Raw genomic sequence first — 16740 nt, 5'->3', positions numbered from 1 at the left:
GGAGGAATGCGACTTCTCCAGTTGCAGGAGGAATGCGACTTCTCCAGTTGCAGGAGGAATGCGACTTCTCCAGTTGCAGGAGGAATGCGACTTCTCCAGCCGCAGGAGGAATGCGACTTCTCCAGCCGCAGGAGGAATGCGACTTCTTCAGCTGCAGGAGGAATGCGGCTTCACCTCCAGTTGCAGGAGGAATGTGAGTTCTCCTCTTCTGTCTAGACGGCGAATCTCGTCTAGATCTAGACAATAAATGGAGAAAGTTGTGGTCTGGCAAGGTCTCGGACATCCTGGACCACAAATTGCTGGTCCGATCTTTTGAAAGAGCTGCAAAAGAAAGATTGGGGGGTGGGGACACCAAACGCAATCTCAAACCCTTGAGAATGCAACCTCAGCCCCCTCCCCTTGCCTGCACCTACCCAGTGCGCAAGGGCTGGCTGCAAAAAGGCAGTGACCTGTCCATAACCTCTGGACAGGACGTCAGCAAAAAATACATACAGTCTGCGGATGACCCATAAATGCTACCCAGGCCAGGGAAGCCAACCAGAAGAAAAAACATCTATTTATTATTATTTTTTGTTTTTATATTATCAAAAATATACATATTTTTTTTTTTTTTTTTACATATAGTGCATCCTGGTGCAGACTCAGCATGGGGGAAGCCACCGCTCACTGTCTGAGGAAAATTCCCGCACTGACAGGAGGCAGACATTTGAATCCCCGGCCTGGTGACGTCACCGCCCCCTCCACCTCGCGCCTGCGCCGTGAAGACAGCCTAACGGCACCTGCGCGGTCGCCGGACCACCTGCCACTGCGTGAACACGAGAGCCAGGCCTCACTATCACAGAGGCCCCGCACATGCGCAGAGCGGTGGCAGCGTCCGTGACCCGGAAGTACCGTGGCACCCTGGAACGCAAATGCATTCCATGCGCCGTGAGGGGACACAGAGGTACCGGAGAGTACCAGAAAATAAAGGGAAACAAACAAACAAATAGACACAGAGGCGACTGCCATGGAGGAAGTGAAAAAGGTTCAGACCTTGCCAGCCGTTGATGCGTCCACCTTCAGGCATACCGTGGCAACCTTCCATCACTGGGGTATATATTTTTGGAAGTGCAGTTGTTCACCTTTTTCCTTTCAAGCTTTGTTTCCATGCATTGCCTGCACCCAGGCTTCTGAGAGGACACTGATTGCTTAGTGCACTCAGCTGGAGCGGCAGATCCCTTCTTCTCTATGGAGTGTATACTGCCAAAGAATTGCACAGGCCAACTTGTAGCTCAGCCCTGAGCTGTACCGCATGGATGATATGCCAAAAATTCAGGAAATATTCCAAACGGACGCCAGCAGGAACAAACGTGATGTAGGTCCATGAGGAGGACAAAAAAGGAACACAGTACTGATAGGTGAGCTGACTTTTATGGGTATGGGGTCCTATAGCATTGGAGAGGAGGCAGGATTAACCCGCACGTAGGCTGCCATGGAGTCAGTCAGGAAACATGATTTTCATGCAGGACAATGCTCCATCACACGCGTCCAAGTACTCCACAGCGTGGCTGGCAAGAAAGGGTATAAAAGAAGAAAAACTAATGACATGGCCTCCTTGTTCACCTGATCTGAACCCCATTGAGAACCTGTGGTCCATCATCAAATGTGAGATTTACAAGGAGGGAAAACAGTACACCTCTCTGAACAGTGTCTGGGAGGCTGTGGTTGCTGCTGCACGCAATGTTGATGGTGAACAGATCAAAACACTGACAGAATCCATGGATGTCAGGCTTTTGAGTGTCCTTGCAAAGAAAGGTGGCTATATTGGTCACTGATTTGTTTTTGTTTTGTTTTTGAATGTCAGAAATGTATATTTGTGAATGTTGAGATGTTATATTGGTTTCACTGGTAAAAATAAATAATTAAAATGGGTATATATTTGTTTTTTGTTAAGTTGCCTAATAATTATGCACAGTAATAGTCACCTGCACACACAGATATCCCCCTAAAATAGCTAAAACTAAAAACAAACTAAAAACTACTTCAAAAAATATTCAGCTTTGATATTAATGAGTTTTTTGGGTTCATTGAGAACATGGTTGTTGTTCAATAATAAAATTAATCCTCAAAAATACAACTTGCCCAATAATTCTGCACTCCCTGTATGAGCATGTTTCACACTGTGAAATAGCCATAGTTGTAGCAAACCACACAGTATATTTGACACATCTTTATTTTAGATTTTTGCACCGATGACACATTTTTTATTATTATATTTGTAAAACCTATTCAAAAATAAGTGCTTTTAATCTCACTTTAGACAAAGGTGTTGATTTACTAAAACTGGAGAGTGCGAAATCTGGTGCGACTCTTCATAGAAACCAATCAGCTTCCAGGTTTTATTGCAAAAGCTTAGCTGTGTGGCTACAGTACACAGCTACACCAGATTTTGCACTTTCCAGTTTTAGTAAATCCTCCCCAGTCTGACAGCATATACAGAATTACTATTTCTGATACATGCCTATTTTAGTAGTCTAAACTTATGGATTGTTACTGCTGCAAGTATACAGTGACAGCACAATAAACGTATTTATGAATGTTGTGTCTTTCAGGATGACGACCTACTAGTAACTGAAGGACAACTCTTTGGACAACACTCGGGTGGTTGCCTTAAAGTTATAGATAATGATCGATCTATTAAAAAAACAATAGGACCGCAATATGGACACAATTTCTGTTTTGTAAACCCATCTGGAGTCTGCGTGGATGGAAATGGCAACTTTTTCATAGCAGATAGATGGAAGAACAACATCACTATGTTCAATCCAAACGCAACTCTGATGGCTACGGTTGTGACACATGACCTAGAAGGTCCTAGCGGAATTACCATTGCAAACAAAGACCTTCTAGTTGTGACAGACTGTTACCATCATACTGTAAAACTATACAAATATAAACAGGGAATACTGCTTTATTAGGAAAAGAAACTATAAAAAATGTGTGTTGCAAGCAGCATTATTTACTATTAATGCGTACAACATATAATAAAACCAAAAAAGTCACTGCAAAGCAAAAAAAAATTCTGTAATTACCTCTGATATGCCTAAACTGGACCCCAGACAAATTATTTCCATGTCTGTTTTTTGAGCCTAGCTCATGGGTCTTCAGTTGTTCAGGCACTACAATTCCCATCATGCCTAGTCATGTCTGTGAATGTAAGGCCCCGTACACACGACCGAGTTTCTCGGCAGAATTCAGCCAGAAACTCGATCTGAGCTGGATTCTGCCGAGAAACTCGGTCGTGTGTACACTTTTCAGCGAAGAAGCCGACGAGGAACTCGTCGGGCCAAATAGAGAACATGTTCTCTATTTCCTTGTTGTTCAATGAGGAAAGTCGGCCCGCCGAGAACCTCGGCGGCTTCAACACTGAACTCGACAAGGAACTCGATGTGTTTGGCACGTCGAGTTCCTCGGACGTGTGTACGGGGCCTAAGGCCTCGTACACACGGCCGAGGAACTCGACGTGCCAAACACATCGAGTTCCTCGGCCAGTTCAGCCCTGAAGCCGCCGAGGAGCTCGGCGGGACGAGAGCTCCCATAGAACAACGAGGAAATAGAGAACATGTTCTCTATTTCCTCGCCGAGGTCCTCGTCGGCTTCCTCGGCCGAAAGTGTACACACGGCCGGGTTTCTCGGCAGAATTCAGCCAGAAACTCGGTCGGAAGCTGAATTCTGCCGAGGAAACTGGTCGTGTGTACGAGGCCTCAGAGTTTTACAATGCCTCATGGGATGTGTAGTTCTGCAACAGCTGGAGGGCCGTAGTTTGAGGATCCCCTAGCTTGTTGTCAGTCAATTCTTCTATCCGGTGACCTTTAAAAGAAAACTGACTTGGCAAAAATCATCTTAAGGCTCGTACACACGTACGGGTTTCCTGTCGGGAAAACTGCCATGAGAGCTTTTGGCCGGGAAAACCGTCCGTGCGTATGCTCCATCGCAGTTTTCCCAACAGGAAAATTGCTGGGAAAAAAAAAAGAACCAGCTATCTTTTTTCCCGCCGGGATTCCCGGCAGTTTTCCTATGGGAAAAGACTGCAATGGAGCATACACACGGCCGGGTTTCCCGACCAAAGCTCTCATGGCAGTTTTCATGTCGGGAAACATGGTTGTGTGTCGGGGGAAAAAGTAACCAAGCAAGGTTCTTGGTTTTCCCCTCGGGTTTCCCGGCGGTAAAAAGTCCGCCGGGAAACCCGTACGTGTGTACTAGGCATAACAGTTAATCTCTGAGTAACACCCAAGCCCATCTCTGGACATAAAACACCCTCCGTTTATTTTTTATTTTTTTTAATGCCTTGTCTAGCAGTTATTGATTTTACTCACCTATGTCATAATGTCCGCCATCTAGACAGTCAATAGAATGCATCCACAGCAAGTAAGCATTAACATACTTTATTACGTTTTAAGAAAGTATCCTAGCGATAAAGAATGTTAAACAGATAAGCAATACATTTCAATATACAAAGGTTGTTAAAAGGAGCAATACAATGCAGAGAAAACAGCTTGAAGAAAAGAGGTATGAGACAATGGAAATAACTACAGACAATGCAGTATCCAAGTAGCACATTACTAAAGCAAATCCATGTAATATATTGAGATGTACAGATGTCAGTGAGAACTGAGAAATATCATCATCGCTAGAGTGTCATATTGTGAGTATAATGATTTAAGAAAAAAAGATATTCAGCAGTAGCAACGGTGCGGTGGATTCAGCAAGCAATTACGCCTGCGTATCCATAGATACGCAGTGTAATTGCTAAGTAGCGCCGGCGTATCGACTTTCTGTATTCAGAAAGCTTGATACGCCGACTGTAGCCTAAGATATGACTGGCATAAGGCTCTTATGCCGTCGTATCTTAGGCTGCATTCTTACGCTGGCCGCTAGGTGGCGTTCCCGTAGTGGTCAGCGTAGAGTATGCAAATTGCATACTCACGCCGATTCCCAAACGTACGCACGCCCGGCGTTCGAGTTTTACGTCGTTTGCGTTCGTCGCTTTCTGCGTAAGGCTGCTCCTGCTATTAGGAGGCGCAGCCAATGGTAAGTATACACGTCGTTCCCGCGTCGCGATTTTCGAAATTTACGTTGTTTGCGTAAGTGAATAGTGAATGGCGCTGGACGCCATTTACGCTCACGTCGAAGCAAATGACGTCCTTGCGACGTCATTTACCGCAATGCACGTCGGGAAATTTTCCCGACGGAGCATGCGCAGTACGTTCGGCGCGGGAACGCGCTTAATTTAAATGATCCACGCCCCCTACGGGATCATTTAAATTACACGCGCTTACGCCGGCCACTTTTACGAAAACGCCCCCGCAAATTACGGAGCAAATGCTTCGTGAATGAAGCGTAGCTCAAGTAATTTACGGAGGTGTAGCGTAAAAACGGTACGCTGCGCCTCCGTAGCAGTGCGCGCCCCTACCTGAATCTACCCCGGTGTGTATTGTCAGCTAGCTTGTTCCAATCTATCCACAGGGGGTTATTTACAAAGGCAAATCCACTTTGCACTACATGTGCAAACTACAAGTGCAAAGTGCACTTGAAATTGTACTGAAAGTGCACTTGGAATCGCAGTCGCTGTAAAATCTGAGGGGTAGATCTGAAATGAGGGGAAGCTCTGCTGATTTTATCATCCAATCATGTGCAAGCTAAAATGCTGGTTTTTATGTTCCTTTCAAGTCCCCCTCAAATCATGTCCCCCTCATTATATAAAGGTCAATCACTCCTAGTCCCGTAGTTCAGACGTACGTTCTGAACTACGGGACTAGGAGTGATTGACCTTTATATGCTGTTCATGATCCCCTGTAATAAGGGATCATGGAGATCTGGTAAGGAGCCAGTCCATAGCCTGGTGGAGTATTTATCACTGTTTCCTTTGGACACGTTTTACTACATGACATTTGGCACAATCCACGGGTGTTTTGATTAGACTTTCATTAATAATTTATGGACTTTATTGTCACAGTTTAAAATTTTCCATATAACATATATTAACTTATATTTTATATTTCCTATTGTTTATTTGATTTCCAGCTTTTGTTTATATGTTTTTTTTTTTTTTTATTATTGAAATGTATATATTTAATTTGCTGGTATCATTATAGCACGGTTTATTAACACTGAGGGGTGTTGAGATGGCCACATAGCGCCCTCTAGTGGCTACCAATCCCCATTATTTTTGTAGAGCTATATATAACATTATATATCACTTGCATTTAGAAATCACTGTTTGTGCTTTCAAAGGTTCTTATATATAGAGTTAGCACGATTTATATTTTTCTCACACCTTTTTTCTTGTATTTATTGTTTAAGTTGTTAATCGCAGCTCTCCGAGTGAATAGGCTGTCATTCGGCCGTAGGTCCTTTCCCCTTTTTTTCACTCTCTTTTGTTTATGGTATTTTAGCGCAGTTCCTTTCCATTTTTCCATTTTATGGTTACACAACCTGGTCACATTGATATAATCTTTTTATATGGACTATAAACTGAAGGACCTATGAATTAAATGGTTGTGGAACAAATCATTTGAGTTTCCGTTATTTCTTATGGGGAAATCTTCTTTGATATACAAGTGCTTTGGATTACAAGCATGTTTCTGGAACGAATTATGCTCGCAATCCAAGGTTTTACTGTAGTAGTTTCCAGGGCTTTTTCATTTTGTGGGGCTATATATTTTGTATGGAATTTGTTAATGATAAGAAGAAAGGCAGTAAAACAGTTCTAGCAACAATGAACACCCCAGCCACAATAGATCCACCCCAGCAAAAATGAAATTCCAACAGCTAGCATCAATAGACCCTCCTGCAGGCAGCAACAATAAACCCCTCCCTCAACAGTAGATCCTCCCAGCAACAATTGACCCATTGCAACATAAGGCCCAACACCGCCGCCCCAAGCCAGCATCAATAGACCCTCCAGCAGCCAGCAACAAAGACCCCTTACTCAACAGTACATCCCTCCAAGCAACATAAGATCCACCCTAGCAACAATAAATCCCCCAAGAGCAATAGAAGAACTCCCCAGCAACAATAGACCCCCTTCCTTAGAAAAAATAGATCCCCTCCAGCTACAATAGATTCCCCAGTAGCCAGCATCAAGAGACCCTTCAGCACACCCCAGCCATTACATACATTCAGTTCTGTAGGTGTCAGAACTGCGTTTCCCTGCATTCCCGCTGCAAAAAATAAAGCCCTGATAGTTTCTACAAAGTAGAAATTGTAATAGTCACTATATTGTCGAAAGCAGATGTAGGATTTCCAAAGTGAAAATTTCTAATGTCCTGTTATAATGGCAAAAAGATCATTTTATACACTGTATCATAGGTAGGGGTTAAATTCACTTATGAAATTCAAGTGCAGTAGGCTTCCAAGTATACAGAAGGCATGTTGAGATGGAGGGCCTCTGTTTTGGAGCTGTTAATTTTATATCCCTAAACAGCGCTATTTAGGTTCAGTGCTGTGTAGAGACTAGGAAGGGTGGTATGCAACTGGGCTAAAGTCAAATGTATATAATCAGCAGAAACCCCAAATAACCTGTCCTGTATGTTAGGATCATGCCTAATTGGGGCCAATAGGGGTTTAATACATATGGAAACTAAGAGGGGCAAAAGAAGTCTTGTGTGAAAGGCCTAGAGTCTGCATAGAGAGTCCAAAACAGAAAAGTGGCAGAGGCATACAAGTGCATACTTTCCTGCAGAAAGGGTCCAATAATTCTATGTCTGTGTCAATAGCGCAGTGGCTGGCATCAGTAGGGCAGTGGATGGTATCAGTAAGGCAGTGGACTGTGTAAGTAGGGCAGTGGCTGGGCTGTGTCAGTAGCTGGTGACAGTAAGGCAGTGGACTGTGTAAGTAGGGCAGTGGCTGGGCTGTGTCAGTAGCTGGTGACGGTAAGGCAGTAGACTGTGTCAGTAGGGCAGTGGCTGGGCTGTGTCAGTAGCTGGTGACAGTAAGGCAGTGGACTTTGTCAGTAGGGCAGTGGCTGGGCTGTGTCAGTAGCTGGTGTCAGTAAGGCAGTGGACTGTGTCAGTAGGGCAGTGACTGGTGTCAGTAGGGCATTGACTGGACTGTGTCAGTAGGGCAGTGGCTGGTGTCAATAGGGCAGTGGCTAGACTGTGTCAGTAAGGCAGTGGACTGGGTCAGTAGGGCAGTGGCTGGCGTCAGAAGGGCAGTGGACGGTGTCAGAAGGGCAGTGGACGGTGTCAGAAGGGCAGTGGACAGTGTCAGAAGGGCAGTGGACAGTGTCAGAAGGGCAGTGTCCGTAGAGCAGTGGCAAGTGTCAGTAGGGCAGTAGACTGTGTCAGTAGGGCAGTAGGTTGTGTCAGTAGGACAGTGGCTAGTGTCAGTAGGGCAGTAGGCTGTGTCAGTAGGACAGTGGCTAGTGTCAGTAGGGCAGTAGACTGTGTCAGTAGGGCAGTAGGCTGTGTCAGTAGGACAGTGGCTAGTGTCAGTAGGGCAGTAGGCTGTGTCAGTAGGACAGTGGCTAGTGTCAGCAGGGCAGTGGACTGTATCAGCAGGGCAGTGGCTGGTGTCAGCAGGGCAGTGGACGGTGTCAGCAGGGCAGTGGACAGTGTGAGTAGAGCAGCGGCTGTTGTCAGTAGGGCAGTGGACTGTGCCAGTAGGTCAGTGACCTGTGTTAGTAGGGCAGTGACTGGTGTCAGTAGGGCAGTGGCTGGTGTTAGTAGGACAGTGGCCGGTGTCAGTAGGGCAGTGGCTGTGGTGAGTATTACAACATAGATTACCATGGTGCTTTATTGGCAGAAAAGCGTAACAACATCCAGTGCAGGTTGAGGAACACTGGACTGAAACATAAAAGGTAAAAAGATGTTGAGATTTGAGGGTTGCATTTACTTTTGATATGTGCCTCCTATCTTGGTTTAGCCTCCAGCACATAACACAGCCTCTCTTCTCCTGGGCACCATCCTTGTCCTCTAGTGCTCCTGCTATGTGGGGCTTCTAGTCCCATTCTCCTTGTGCCACCAAGACACTCGCCGTCGCCGAGGAAGCAAGGTAACCAGGAGAACATTTCCCCTCTTTGCCCACGTGAATCCCCTGTGGCTAATAGCGGTCCTGCCCCAGGGTTCGCAGAGACGTTCTCGGGGCGGGGCTGGTGTTGTGAGGCAAAGTAGGGCATGCTGGGAACATGACGTCAATGCGTTTATAGACAATGGTTAGTTTTTGTGTACTTGTGATGAATTTCTGTGAACCATCTCTGAACCTTGGTACATCTGGGCCTTGATGATGGCTTACCCCTATAAGTTAACTTTATATCTAACCCATTGGACATATTTTCATATTTTTATATTTATATATTATAATTTTTTATTTTGTATTTACCGATGGGTTGGTAGCTAATGGTTATCTGAAGATTTTTTGGTTTTTGCTCTGCCACACAGATCAAGAATATCTAAATCCTTATATAGAATAATTTTTTCTCCTTATGGATGTTTAGTTACATCCATGGTTTTTTTTTTGTTGTTACAACATGGGTGTAGCTATGTCGGCATAATTTGCTGACAACTGGCTACATCCGTGTTGTGTGACCATTATTTATTTTAATTTATTTTTATATTCAGTTTTTTCCTCTACGAATATTTTGTACTTTGTATGGATACCTAACACTGGGATTTAGATTTTCTCTTTTCCTGCATATTGGATGTTGACTGTCGGATTGCTTTATCATAAGCTTCCTGACATCGCTTAATATCATGCATATAATATTTCTATCAGTGTAGGTATCCATTGATAGACTATTAAAAATCGCTGGACAGTAAACTTCCTTTGTATACTGACATCTGATCCTGCGGCTGTTCAAACTGCGGATTTGTTTGTAGAAATTTACATTGAATGATGGCTTCATTTTAATAATCATTAGTCCTAGATATTTGGACAGATTTGAAGCTTGTTAATGTCACATACTAATAATTTCATTACTGGTCTGGCATTATATTTAATTTGGTGACAGATACGCGCAGCCTTGTATTCCAGTGGAGGCGGTTCCTGTTGCGATGCTTAATTTTAAAAGTGGTGAGTCAATACGCCGCTCTTTTTCTTGCTAGACGGGTCTGTTGATTCCCACTAGCATTACATGTTTTTAAATTTACCGCATTTTTTTAGTTTGGTAGCTATTTTTTATAGTTTGAATACTGGCAGCGATCCCAACCTAAATATGGCGGCCGATGCCCGCAATCTCCAAGGTTCAGAGCTGGGCGGTCCCGGATGTTGTTCACTGTTATAAGAGTGGCGAGTCAGCACGTCGCTCGTATCCCCTGGAAGAAGTCATCTGTGTGACGAAACGGCGTAGGGAGGAGCGACGTGCTGACGTCACCACGATCCACGCTGTCTACCCGGAAGGACGAGCAGACAGCAGAGCCGGCCGGCTAAACAATATTGATCGCACTTTTTAACCGATATACATGTGAGTGCAATACCTTTTTACATTAAATATTTTTAAAACGATATCACACCATGTGAGTGTTTTTCTCCTCTGGGTTACATCTATGGAGAAAGTTGGTCTGACATAGAGGATTGGTGATACAGGAGAGAGAGTGGCAGTCTATCCAGGACCCTTATTGACCCATGTTATACATGCCTGAATTAATTCTTGCTCTGGTAAGCAGTTGGTACATAAGTGGTGGTGGATTTGTCATCTGATTCACAAGATTTTTGCCTGGATATTTAGCCTCACCCATTCAGAGAACTTTCTGTCACTTCCTGCAATCTTCTGTGATACATCCTACATGGACTTTTGCACAAATCTTTTTTTCAGTTTTGCACTGGGATTTTGTGTACCTTTAACATTATTGATCATTTATGTTGATTTAACTTGCAGCGCAGCTTTTCCTTTTATACATGCTGGGAACATGGCTGACATCCAGTGCGTGATTAACGATCTGCACTGGATTCCAGTGACAGAACACACTGTGGCTCCAATGCCCCCCCGGAGCCCGATCTCCTCCACATCATGCACTAGCTCTACCACTTGTGATGTGAAGGAGATCAGGCATTGGGGGGACATTGGAACTACTGATTGTTCTTTCACTGACAACCAGTGCAGATCATTGAACACGCACTGAACTGTTAGCCATGTGGGAGAGGATTGGATGAGACCAGTGGCGCCCCTCTTAATTCGGCTCTGTAACGGTCACCACCGTTTACGACCTTCCATCAATACGACAGCTCATCTGACACACAGACAAACCAGCAGGCCTCCCATTTCCCAGAATAACGAGACTTGCTCTGTGTTCTCTGGTTTCAAATGAAGACAATTTTAATGGTTTCTTCTCAGCCTATATACAGTACAAGGCATGGCAGTATTCAAAGGGACAATGAAATCTCCACCCCCCTAATCACACACTAAGGCTAATTACTAAACATTCCTTCATTAACAGCATAACAAACAAAACACCATCACACAATGATCTTCTTCCAATCCACATCCCCAGACAGACGCTCTGTCTCCGACAAGTACATTCCACACATAAACAGTATTTAGCATACATAATTAGAGGTCTGGGAGCAGACCTGGATTAACACCTTTACACAAGGACAATGGAATGTCTTCCAGGCCCTGACTCAATAAGCATGTCACTAGTCAGGGCTAATCATAGAAATGAGTTATAGAATATTCTTTGCAGGCATTAAGGAATATACTGTAAATCACTGTCCACGCCAAAACAATCCAACATGTGTACCCCATCTCATGTAATACATGAATTATGATTCACTTGTCACCCCATGCCCAAAGGGCACAGGGTGGACTCAGACCCAAGAGTTATCAGTGACGCTGACACAGGAGTATCCCACATCCTCACAAAGTCTCTGGGTGTCCCGGGTCATTCCGTTACATCTCTCCCCTTTCGGTGGGAGACTGACACAGGAGGAGACCCCGAACGGGTTGACTCCAAACGCTTTATCACCACAGCTTGTTGCTGGGGAGAGGGGCCAATTGCCCTGGCTCCCTGGAACTCCACTTCCATGGTGACTGGCATCTGTACCTCTCCCCTCTCTTCAGTTGGTGCTGCTGTGACTTCTGCTGCTGCAGCAGCACCTCTTTGCTGTAGCCAAGTGGCATCCACAGCCGCTATAACCCGGTCTATGATCTCCGGTGGAGGATTAGGTCCATACTGTGCCAGTCCACGTCTAACAGCCCGGTTAAAAAACTCTTCTGTCCTGTCTGTTATGCTGGGCCTTTCTGTTACGCTGGGCCTTTCAGCTCTATCCATTTGGACAAGCTCTGCAATAATGTCCCTTCTATTACGGTTGCTGGCCGGTCTGCCCCGGCTCTCCAGTAAGTCCTTGAGGGAAGAGAGCTTCAGCCGTTCATACAGTGTCTCCATCGTCCTGTGTCCTTGTAGCCGTCCTTTAAGCGATGGAATTATCCCACTGCTGCCACCACTGTAACGGTCACCACCGTTTACGACCTTCCATCAATACGACAGCTCATCTGACACACAGACAAACCAGCAGGCCTCCCATTTCCCAGAATAACGAGACTTGCTCCGTGTTCTCTGGTTTCAAATGAAGACAATTTTAATGGTTTCTTCTCAGCTTATATACAGTACAAGGCATGGCAGTATTCAAAGGGACAATGAAATCTCCACCCCCCTAATCACACACTAAGGCTAATTACTAAACATTCCTTCATTAACAGCATAGCAAACAAAACACCATCACACAATGATCTCCTTCCAATCCACATCCCCAGACAGACGCTCTGTCTCCGACAAGTACATTCCACACATAAACAGTATTTAGCATACATAATTAGAGGTCTGGGAGCAGACCTGGATTAACACCTTTACACAAGGACAATGGAATGTCTTCCAGGCCCTGACTCAATTAGCATGTCACTAGTCAGGGCTAATCATAGAAATGAGTCATAGAATATTCTTTGCAGGCATTAAGGAATATACTGTAAATCACTGTCCACGCCAAAACAATCCAACATGTGTACCCCATCTCATGTAATACATGAATTATGATTCACTTGCCACCCCATGCGGGGTGGACTCAGACCCAAGAGTTATCAGTGATGCTGACACAGGAGTATCCCCCATCCTCACAAAGTCTCTGGGTGTCCCGGGTCATTCCGTTACAGGCTCCCCGGGGCACATGATCCCCCTGCCCTCCCCTAGTTTCGGCCCTGGTTATACAAGTGTAGCGCCCCTTTACTTTCAGAAAGGACGCTATGTTAAATTTAGTGGGGGAATGAGAGAGTTATCTTGCTCTCATTCTTGATTTTGTTAAATTTGGCTGTCGCCAAATCTGGATTGTTCTGTGGGTCAGTCTGCATTCCGGGGATGCAGTTTCATCTCTGGGTGACAGGTGGCGCCAGAGGGGTCTAGGCGGAGCCGCTTCTTCCCAGCAGCCAATTGGAGGAGTTTTCCCTCGCAGGGCATGCTGGGGAGGGGTATTTCTGTGGTGGAGGCCGTTGTACTGGGTTCTTCGCGGGTTCCTGGTTCCGGGGGCGGCACCCACCTTTAGGGTGTGCGCACATCACGGGCCCCATCACTGTGGCCTTCCTGGTCTGGGGTCGCGTGCTACGCGGAGTTCCCAAATCTGGGCCCTCCTGGCCTGGAACAACTGATGCTGCCAAGGGGCCCCAGTGACTTACTGGGTCCCCACTTCTATTGAGAAGATCCCAGGCTGTATGCTGTTCGGTGGGGGATCGGCTTGAGGAGAACCCGGAGGCAGGTTATCCAAAAGGGCTTGAACGAACCATCGGGGATCTGGTGACCGGACATTGACAGGTACACTCACACTGTCAACCGGTGACCCTAACATGATTTACTGGGAGGATTTGCTCTATCATTCAACTTACCCTTGCACTAGGCTTGTGGCAGAGGTCTCAACATTCAATCAGAGCCAAGTCTGTGGCAGAGACTTGTTCCTCCCAGCAACCTTAAGTGACGCTCTGGCTGCCAGGCCTGTGGCAGGGGTCTGTCCAGGGGCACTTCACCCACTCCGACTGGAGTGGCGACATACTGACGCAACTACAGAAGGCAGGACTGCTTTCTTTATCCAAAGCCTGATACTGCAAAGTTATTCTATTTTCATAAACCTATCCTGTCTACCTCAAGTTGATGTGTTGGTCGTGTTGGACCAAGAAATAAAGCATTCAGAAAACTTAATCTACAGATTGGACATTCGATTACTGCTCTACTCACTACCTTCACCCCTAGGCACTACATAGAGGTAAGTTAATACGCCGATCCCAAATCAATCAGTGGCTCCTGAGGGGGTAGCGCTACACGAGCTGTACACTCACTTCTTTACATTGTAGCAAAGTATAATTTCTTCAGTGTTGTCTAAAAGGTATAATAAAATATTTACAAAAATACGAGGGGTGTACTCACTTTTGTGAGATACTGTATATAAGGATGTCCTTTTATGATAGGTGTATACTCATATACTGTATATTCATCTCAATGTTACATTTATTGTAAATTAACAGTCTGTTAGAAGCACAGTAGATTGATAAACAAAAATAAAAAATTACAGGTGAAAGTGTGTACAACCATATAGGGGGTTATTTGCGAAAGGCAAATCCACTTTGCACTACAAGTGCAAAGTGCACCTGAAAGTGCACTTGGAAGTGCATTCGCTGTAAATTTGAGGGGTAGATCTGAAATGAGGGGAAGCTCTGCTGATTTTATTATCCAATCATGTGCAAGCTAAAATGCTGCTTTTTATTTTCCTTGCATGTCCCCCTCGGATCTACAGCGACTGCACTTCCAAGTGCACTTTCAGTGCAATTTCTAGTGCACTTTGCACTTTTAGATTGCACTTGTAGTGCAAAGTGGATTTGCCTTTCGTAAATAACCCCTATTGTGTCAATATTGGTCCAGCAGTGTTTTCACATGCAATGTTAATTTCCATAGTGGACATGGTAAGGTGCAAAAGAAAAGGATGCCAGTTCAAAACAGCTAGGGCATCCTCCAGATGTGTTTTGTCTGGAAGCTTCTTTGGTTCACTTTCTTTTTTCTGGGAAATTTGAATGCATATCACAAGATCATATGCATAATGCTAAATTTACATAGCAAACAAACCAGGGTAAGGGTATTGCTTATTTTAAACTGAGTCTAATGAGATTTGATAATTGCAGGCATGTAGCTAAAATAAGCTTTGTGAATTGAGCCTATAGTGTAACATGGTGCATTAAGCTAAGCAGCAATCAATTATCTTGACGTAGAATCTGTCCCACTTTAACCCCTTCATGTCCACAATTTGTAAAATATTATCCCTCTGCACAATGCCCCATTAAGAACTGTTTATCCCCTTTGAGGTCTAGCAGCCAGCAGTTCGCTTGGCTGTTTGCTCCCAATCCTGGCTGTCAGTAACAGATGGGATCCCCACTGACAATTGGAAACCAATTAGAGTGGTTACTGATCAAGTGATCACTGTCTGCTCTGATAAAATGATCACATGCAGGCATGATTCTCTAATGAAAAAAAGAAAGCCTTCATCCTGAAGAAAAACACTGCCACCCTCAGGCTGTAATGTTCATATCCAGTGCTATCTATGTCTCTCGCGCTACCACGCAAATTGTGATCCAAAATTCCATAAATAATATAAATGACTGCTGCAGCTGTTGTCATGTGTTCCCACACCAAAAGTGCAATACATATATATATATACACACACACACACAGTGGATATAAAAAAGATTTTCCACACTCATGCTGTGCGGAATTCGCTGCAAATTCTGTGCGGTTTATGTACTGCATCAAAATCGCACCTCATTCATGCGAACCGCTGTGGGTGTGTATGTTAACCACTTTCCTGCTGGGCACTTACTCCCTTCCTGCCCAGGCCAATTTTCAGCTTTCAGTGCTGTTTACAATTGCGCGGTCATGCAACATTGTAACCGAATACAATTTTTATTAAAAAAAAATCACACAAATAGAGCTTTCTTTTGGTAGTATTTAATCACCACTGGGTTTTTATTTTTTGCTAAAGAAACAAAATCTGCCCGAGAATTTTGAATAAAAAACAAAACTGTTTTCATAGTTTGTTATAAGATTTTGTAATTTTTCTCCTTCACTGATGTGCACTGATGAGGCTACACTGATGGGCACTGATAGTCTGCACTGATAAGCACTAATGAGGTGGTACTGATGTGCACTGATGAGGCTACACTGATGGGCACTGATGAAGCGGCACTGATAGGCTGCACTGATAGGCACTGATAAAGGGGGGAATGATGGGCACTGATGAGGCTGCACTGATGAGGCGGAACAGATAGGTGGTACTGAGAGGTGGTACTGATAGGCGGCACTGATGTGCACTGATAGGCGGCACTGATAAAAGAGGGAATGATGAGGCAAAACTGATGGGCACGGATGAGGCTGCACTGATGAGGTGGCACTGATGAGGAGGAACTGATAGGTGGCACTGATGTGCACTGATAGGTGCACTGATAAAGGGGGGAAATGATGAGGCAAAACTGATGGGCACTGATGAGGCTGCACTGATGAGGAGGAGCTGATAGGTGGCACTGATGGGCACTGAGAGGTGGTGCTGATTGGCAGCACTGATGACACTGAAAGGTGGTAGGTGACACTGATGATGAGGCACTGATAGGCAGCACTGATAAGTGGTGCTGATTGGCAGCACTGATGACACTGAAAGGTGGCACTGGTGGGCACTGATAGATGGAACTTTTGGGCACTGATAGGTGACATAGATCGCGACCGATGTCTCTGTAACAGAAGT

The sequence above is a fragment of the Rana temporaria genome, chromosome 1, assembly GCF_905171775.1.
Source record: "Rana temporaria chromosome 1, aRanTem1.1, whole genome shotgun sequence".
NCBI classification, from domain to species: Eukaryota; Metazoa; Chordata; class Amphibia; order Anura; family Ranidae; genus Rana; species Rana temporaria.
The sequence above is the reverse complement of the archived record's forward strand: the minus strand, read 5'-3'. Positions refer to the sequence as shown.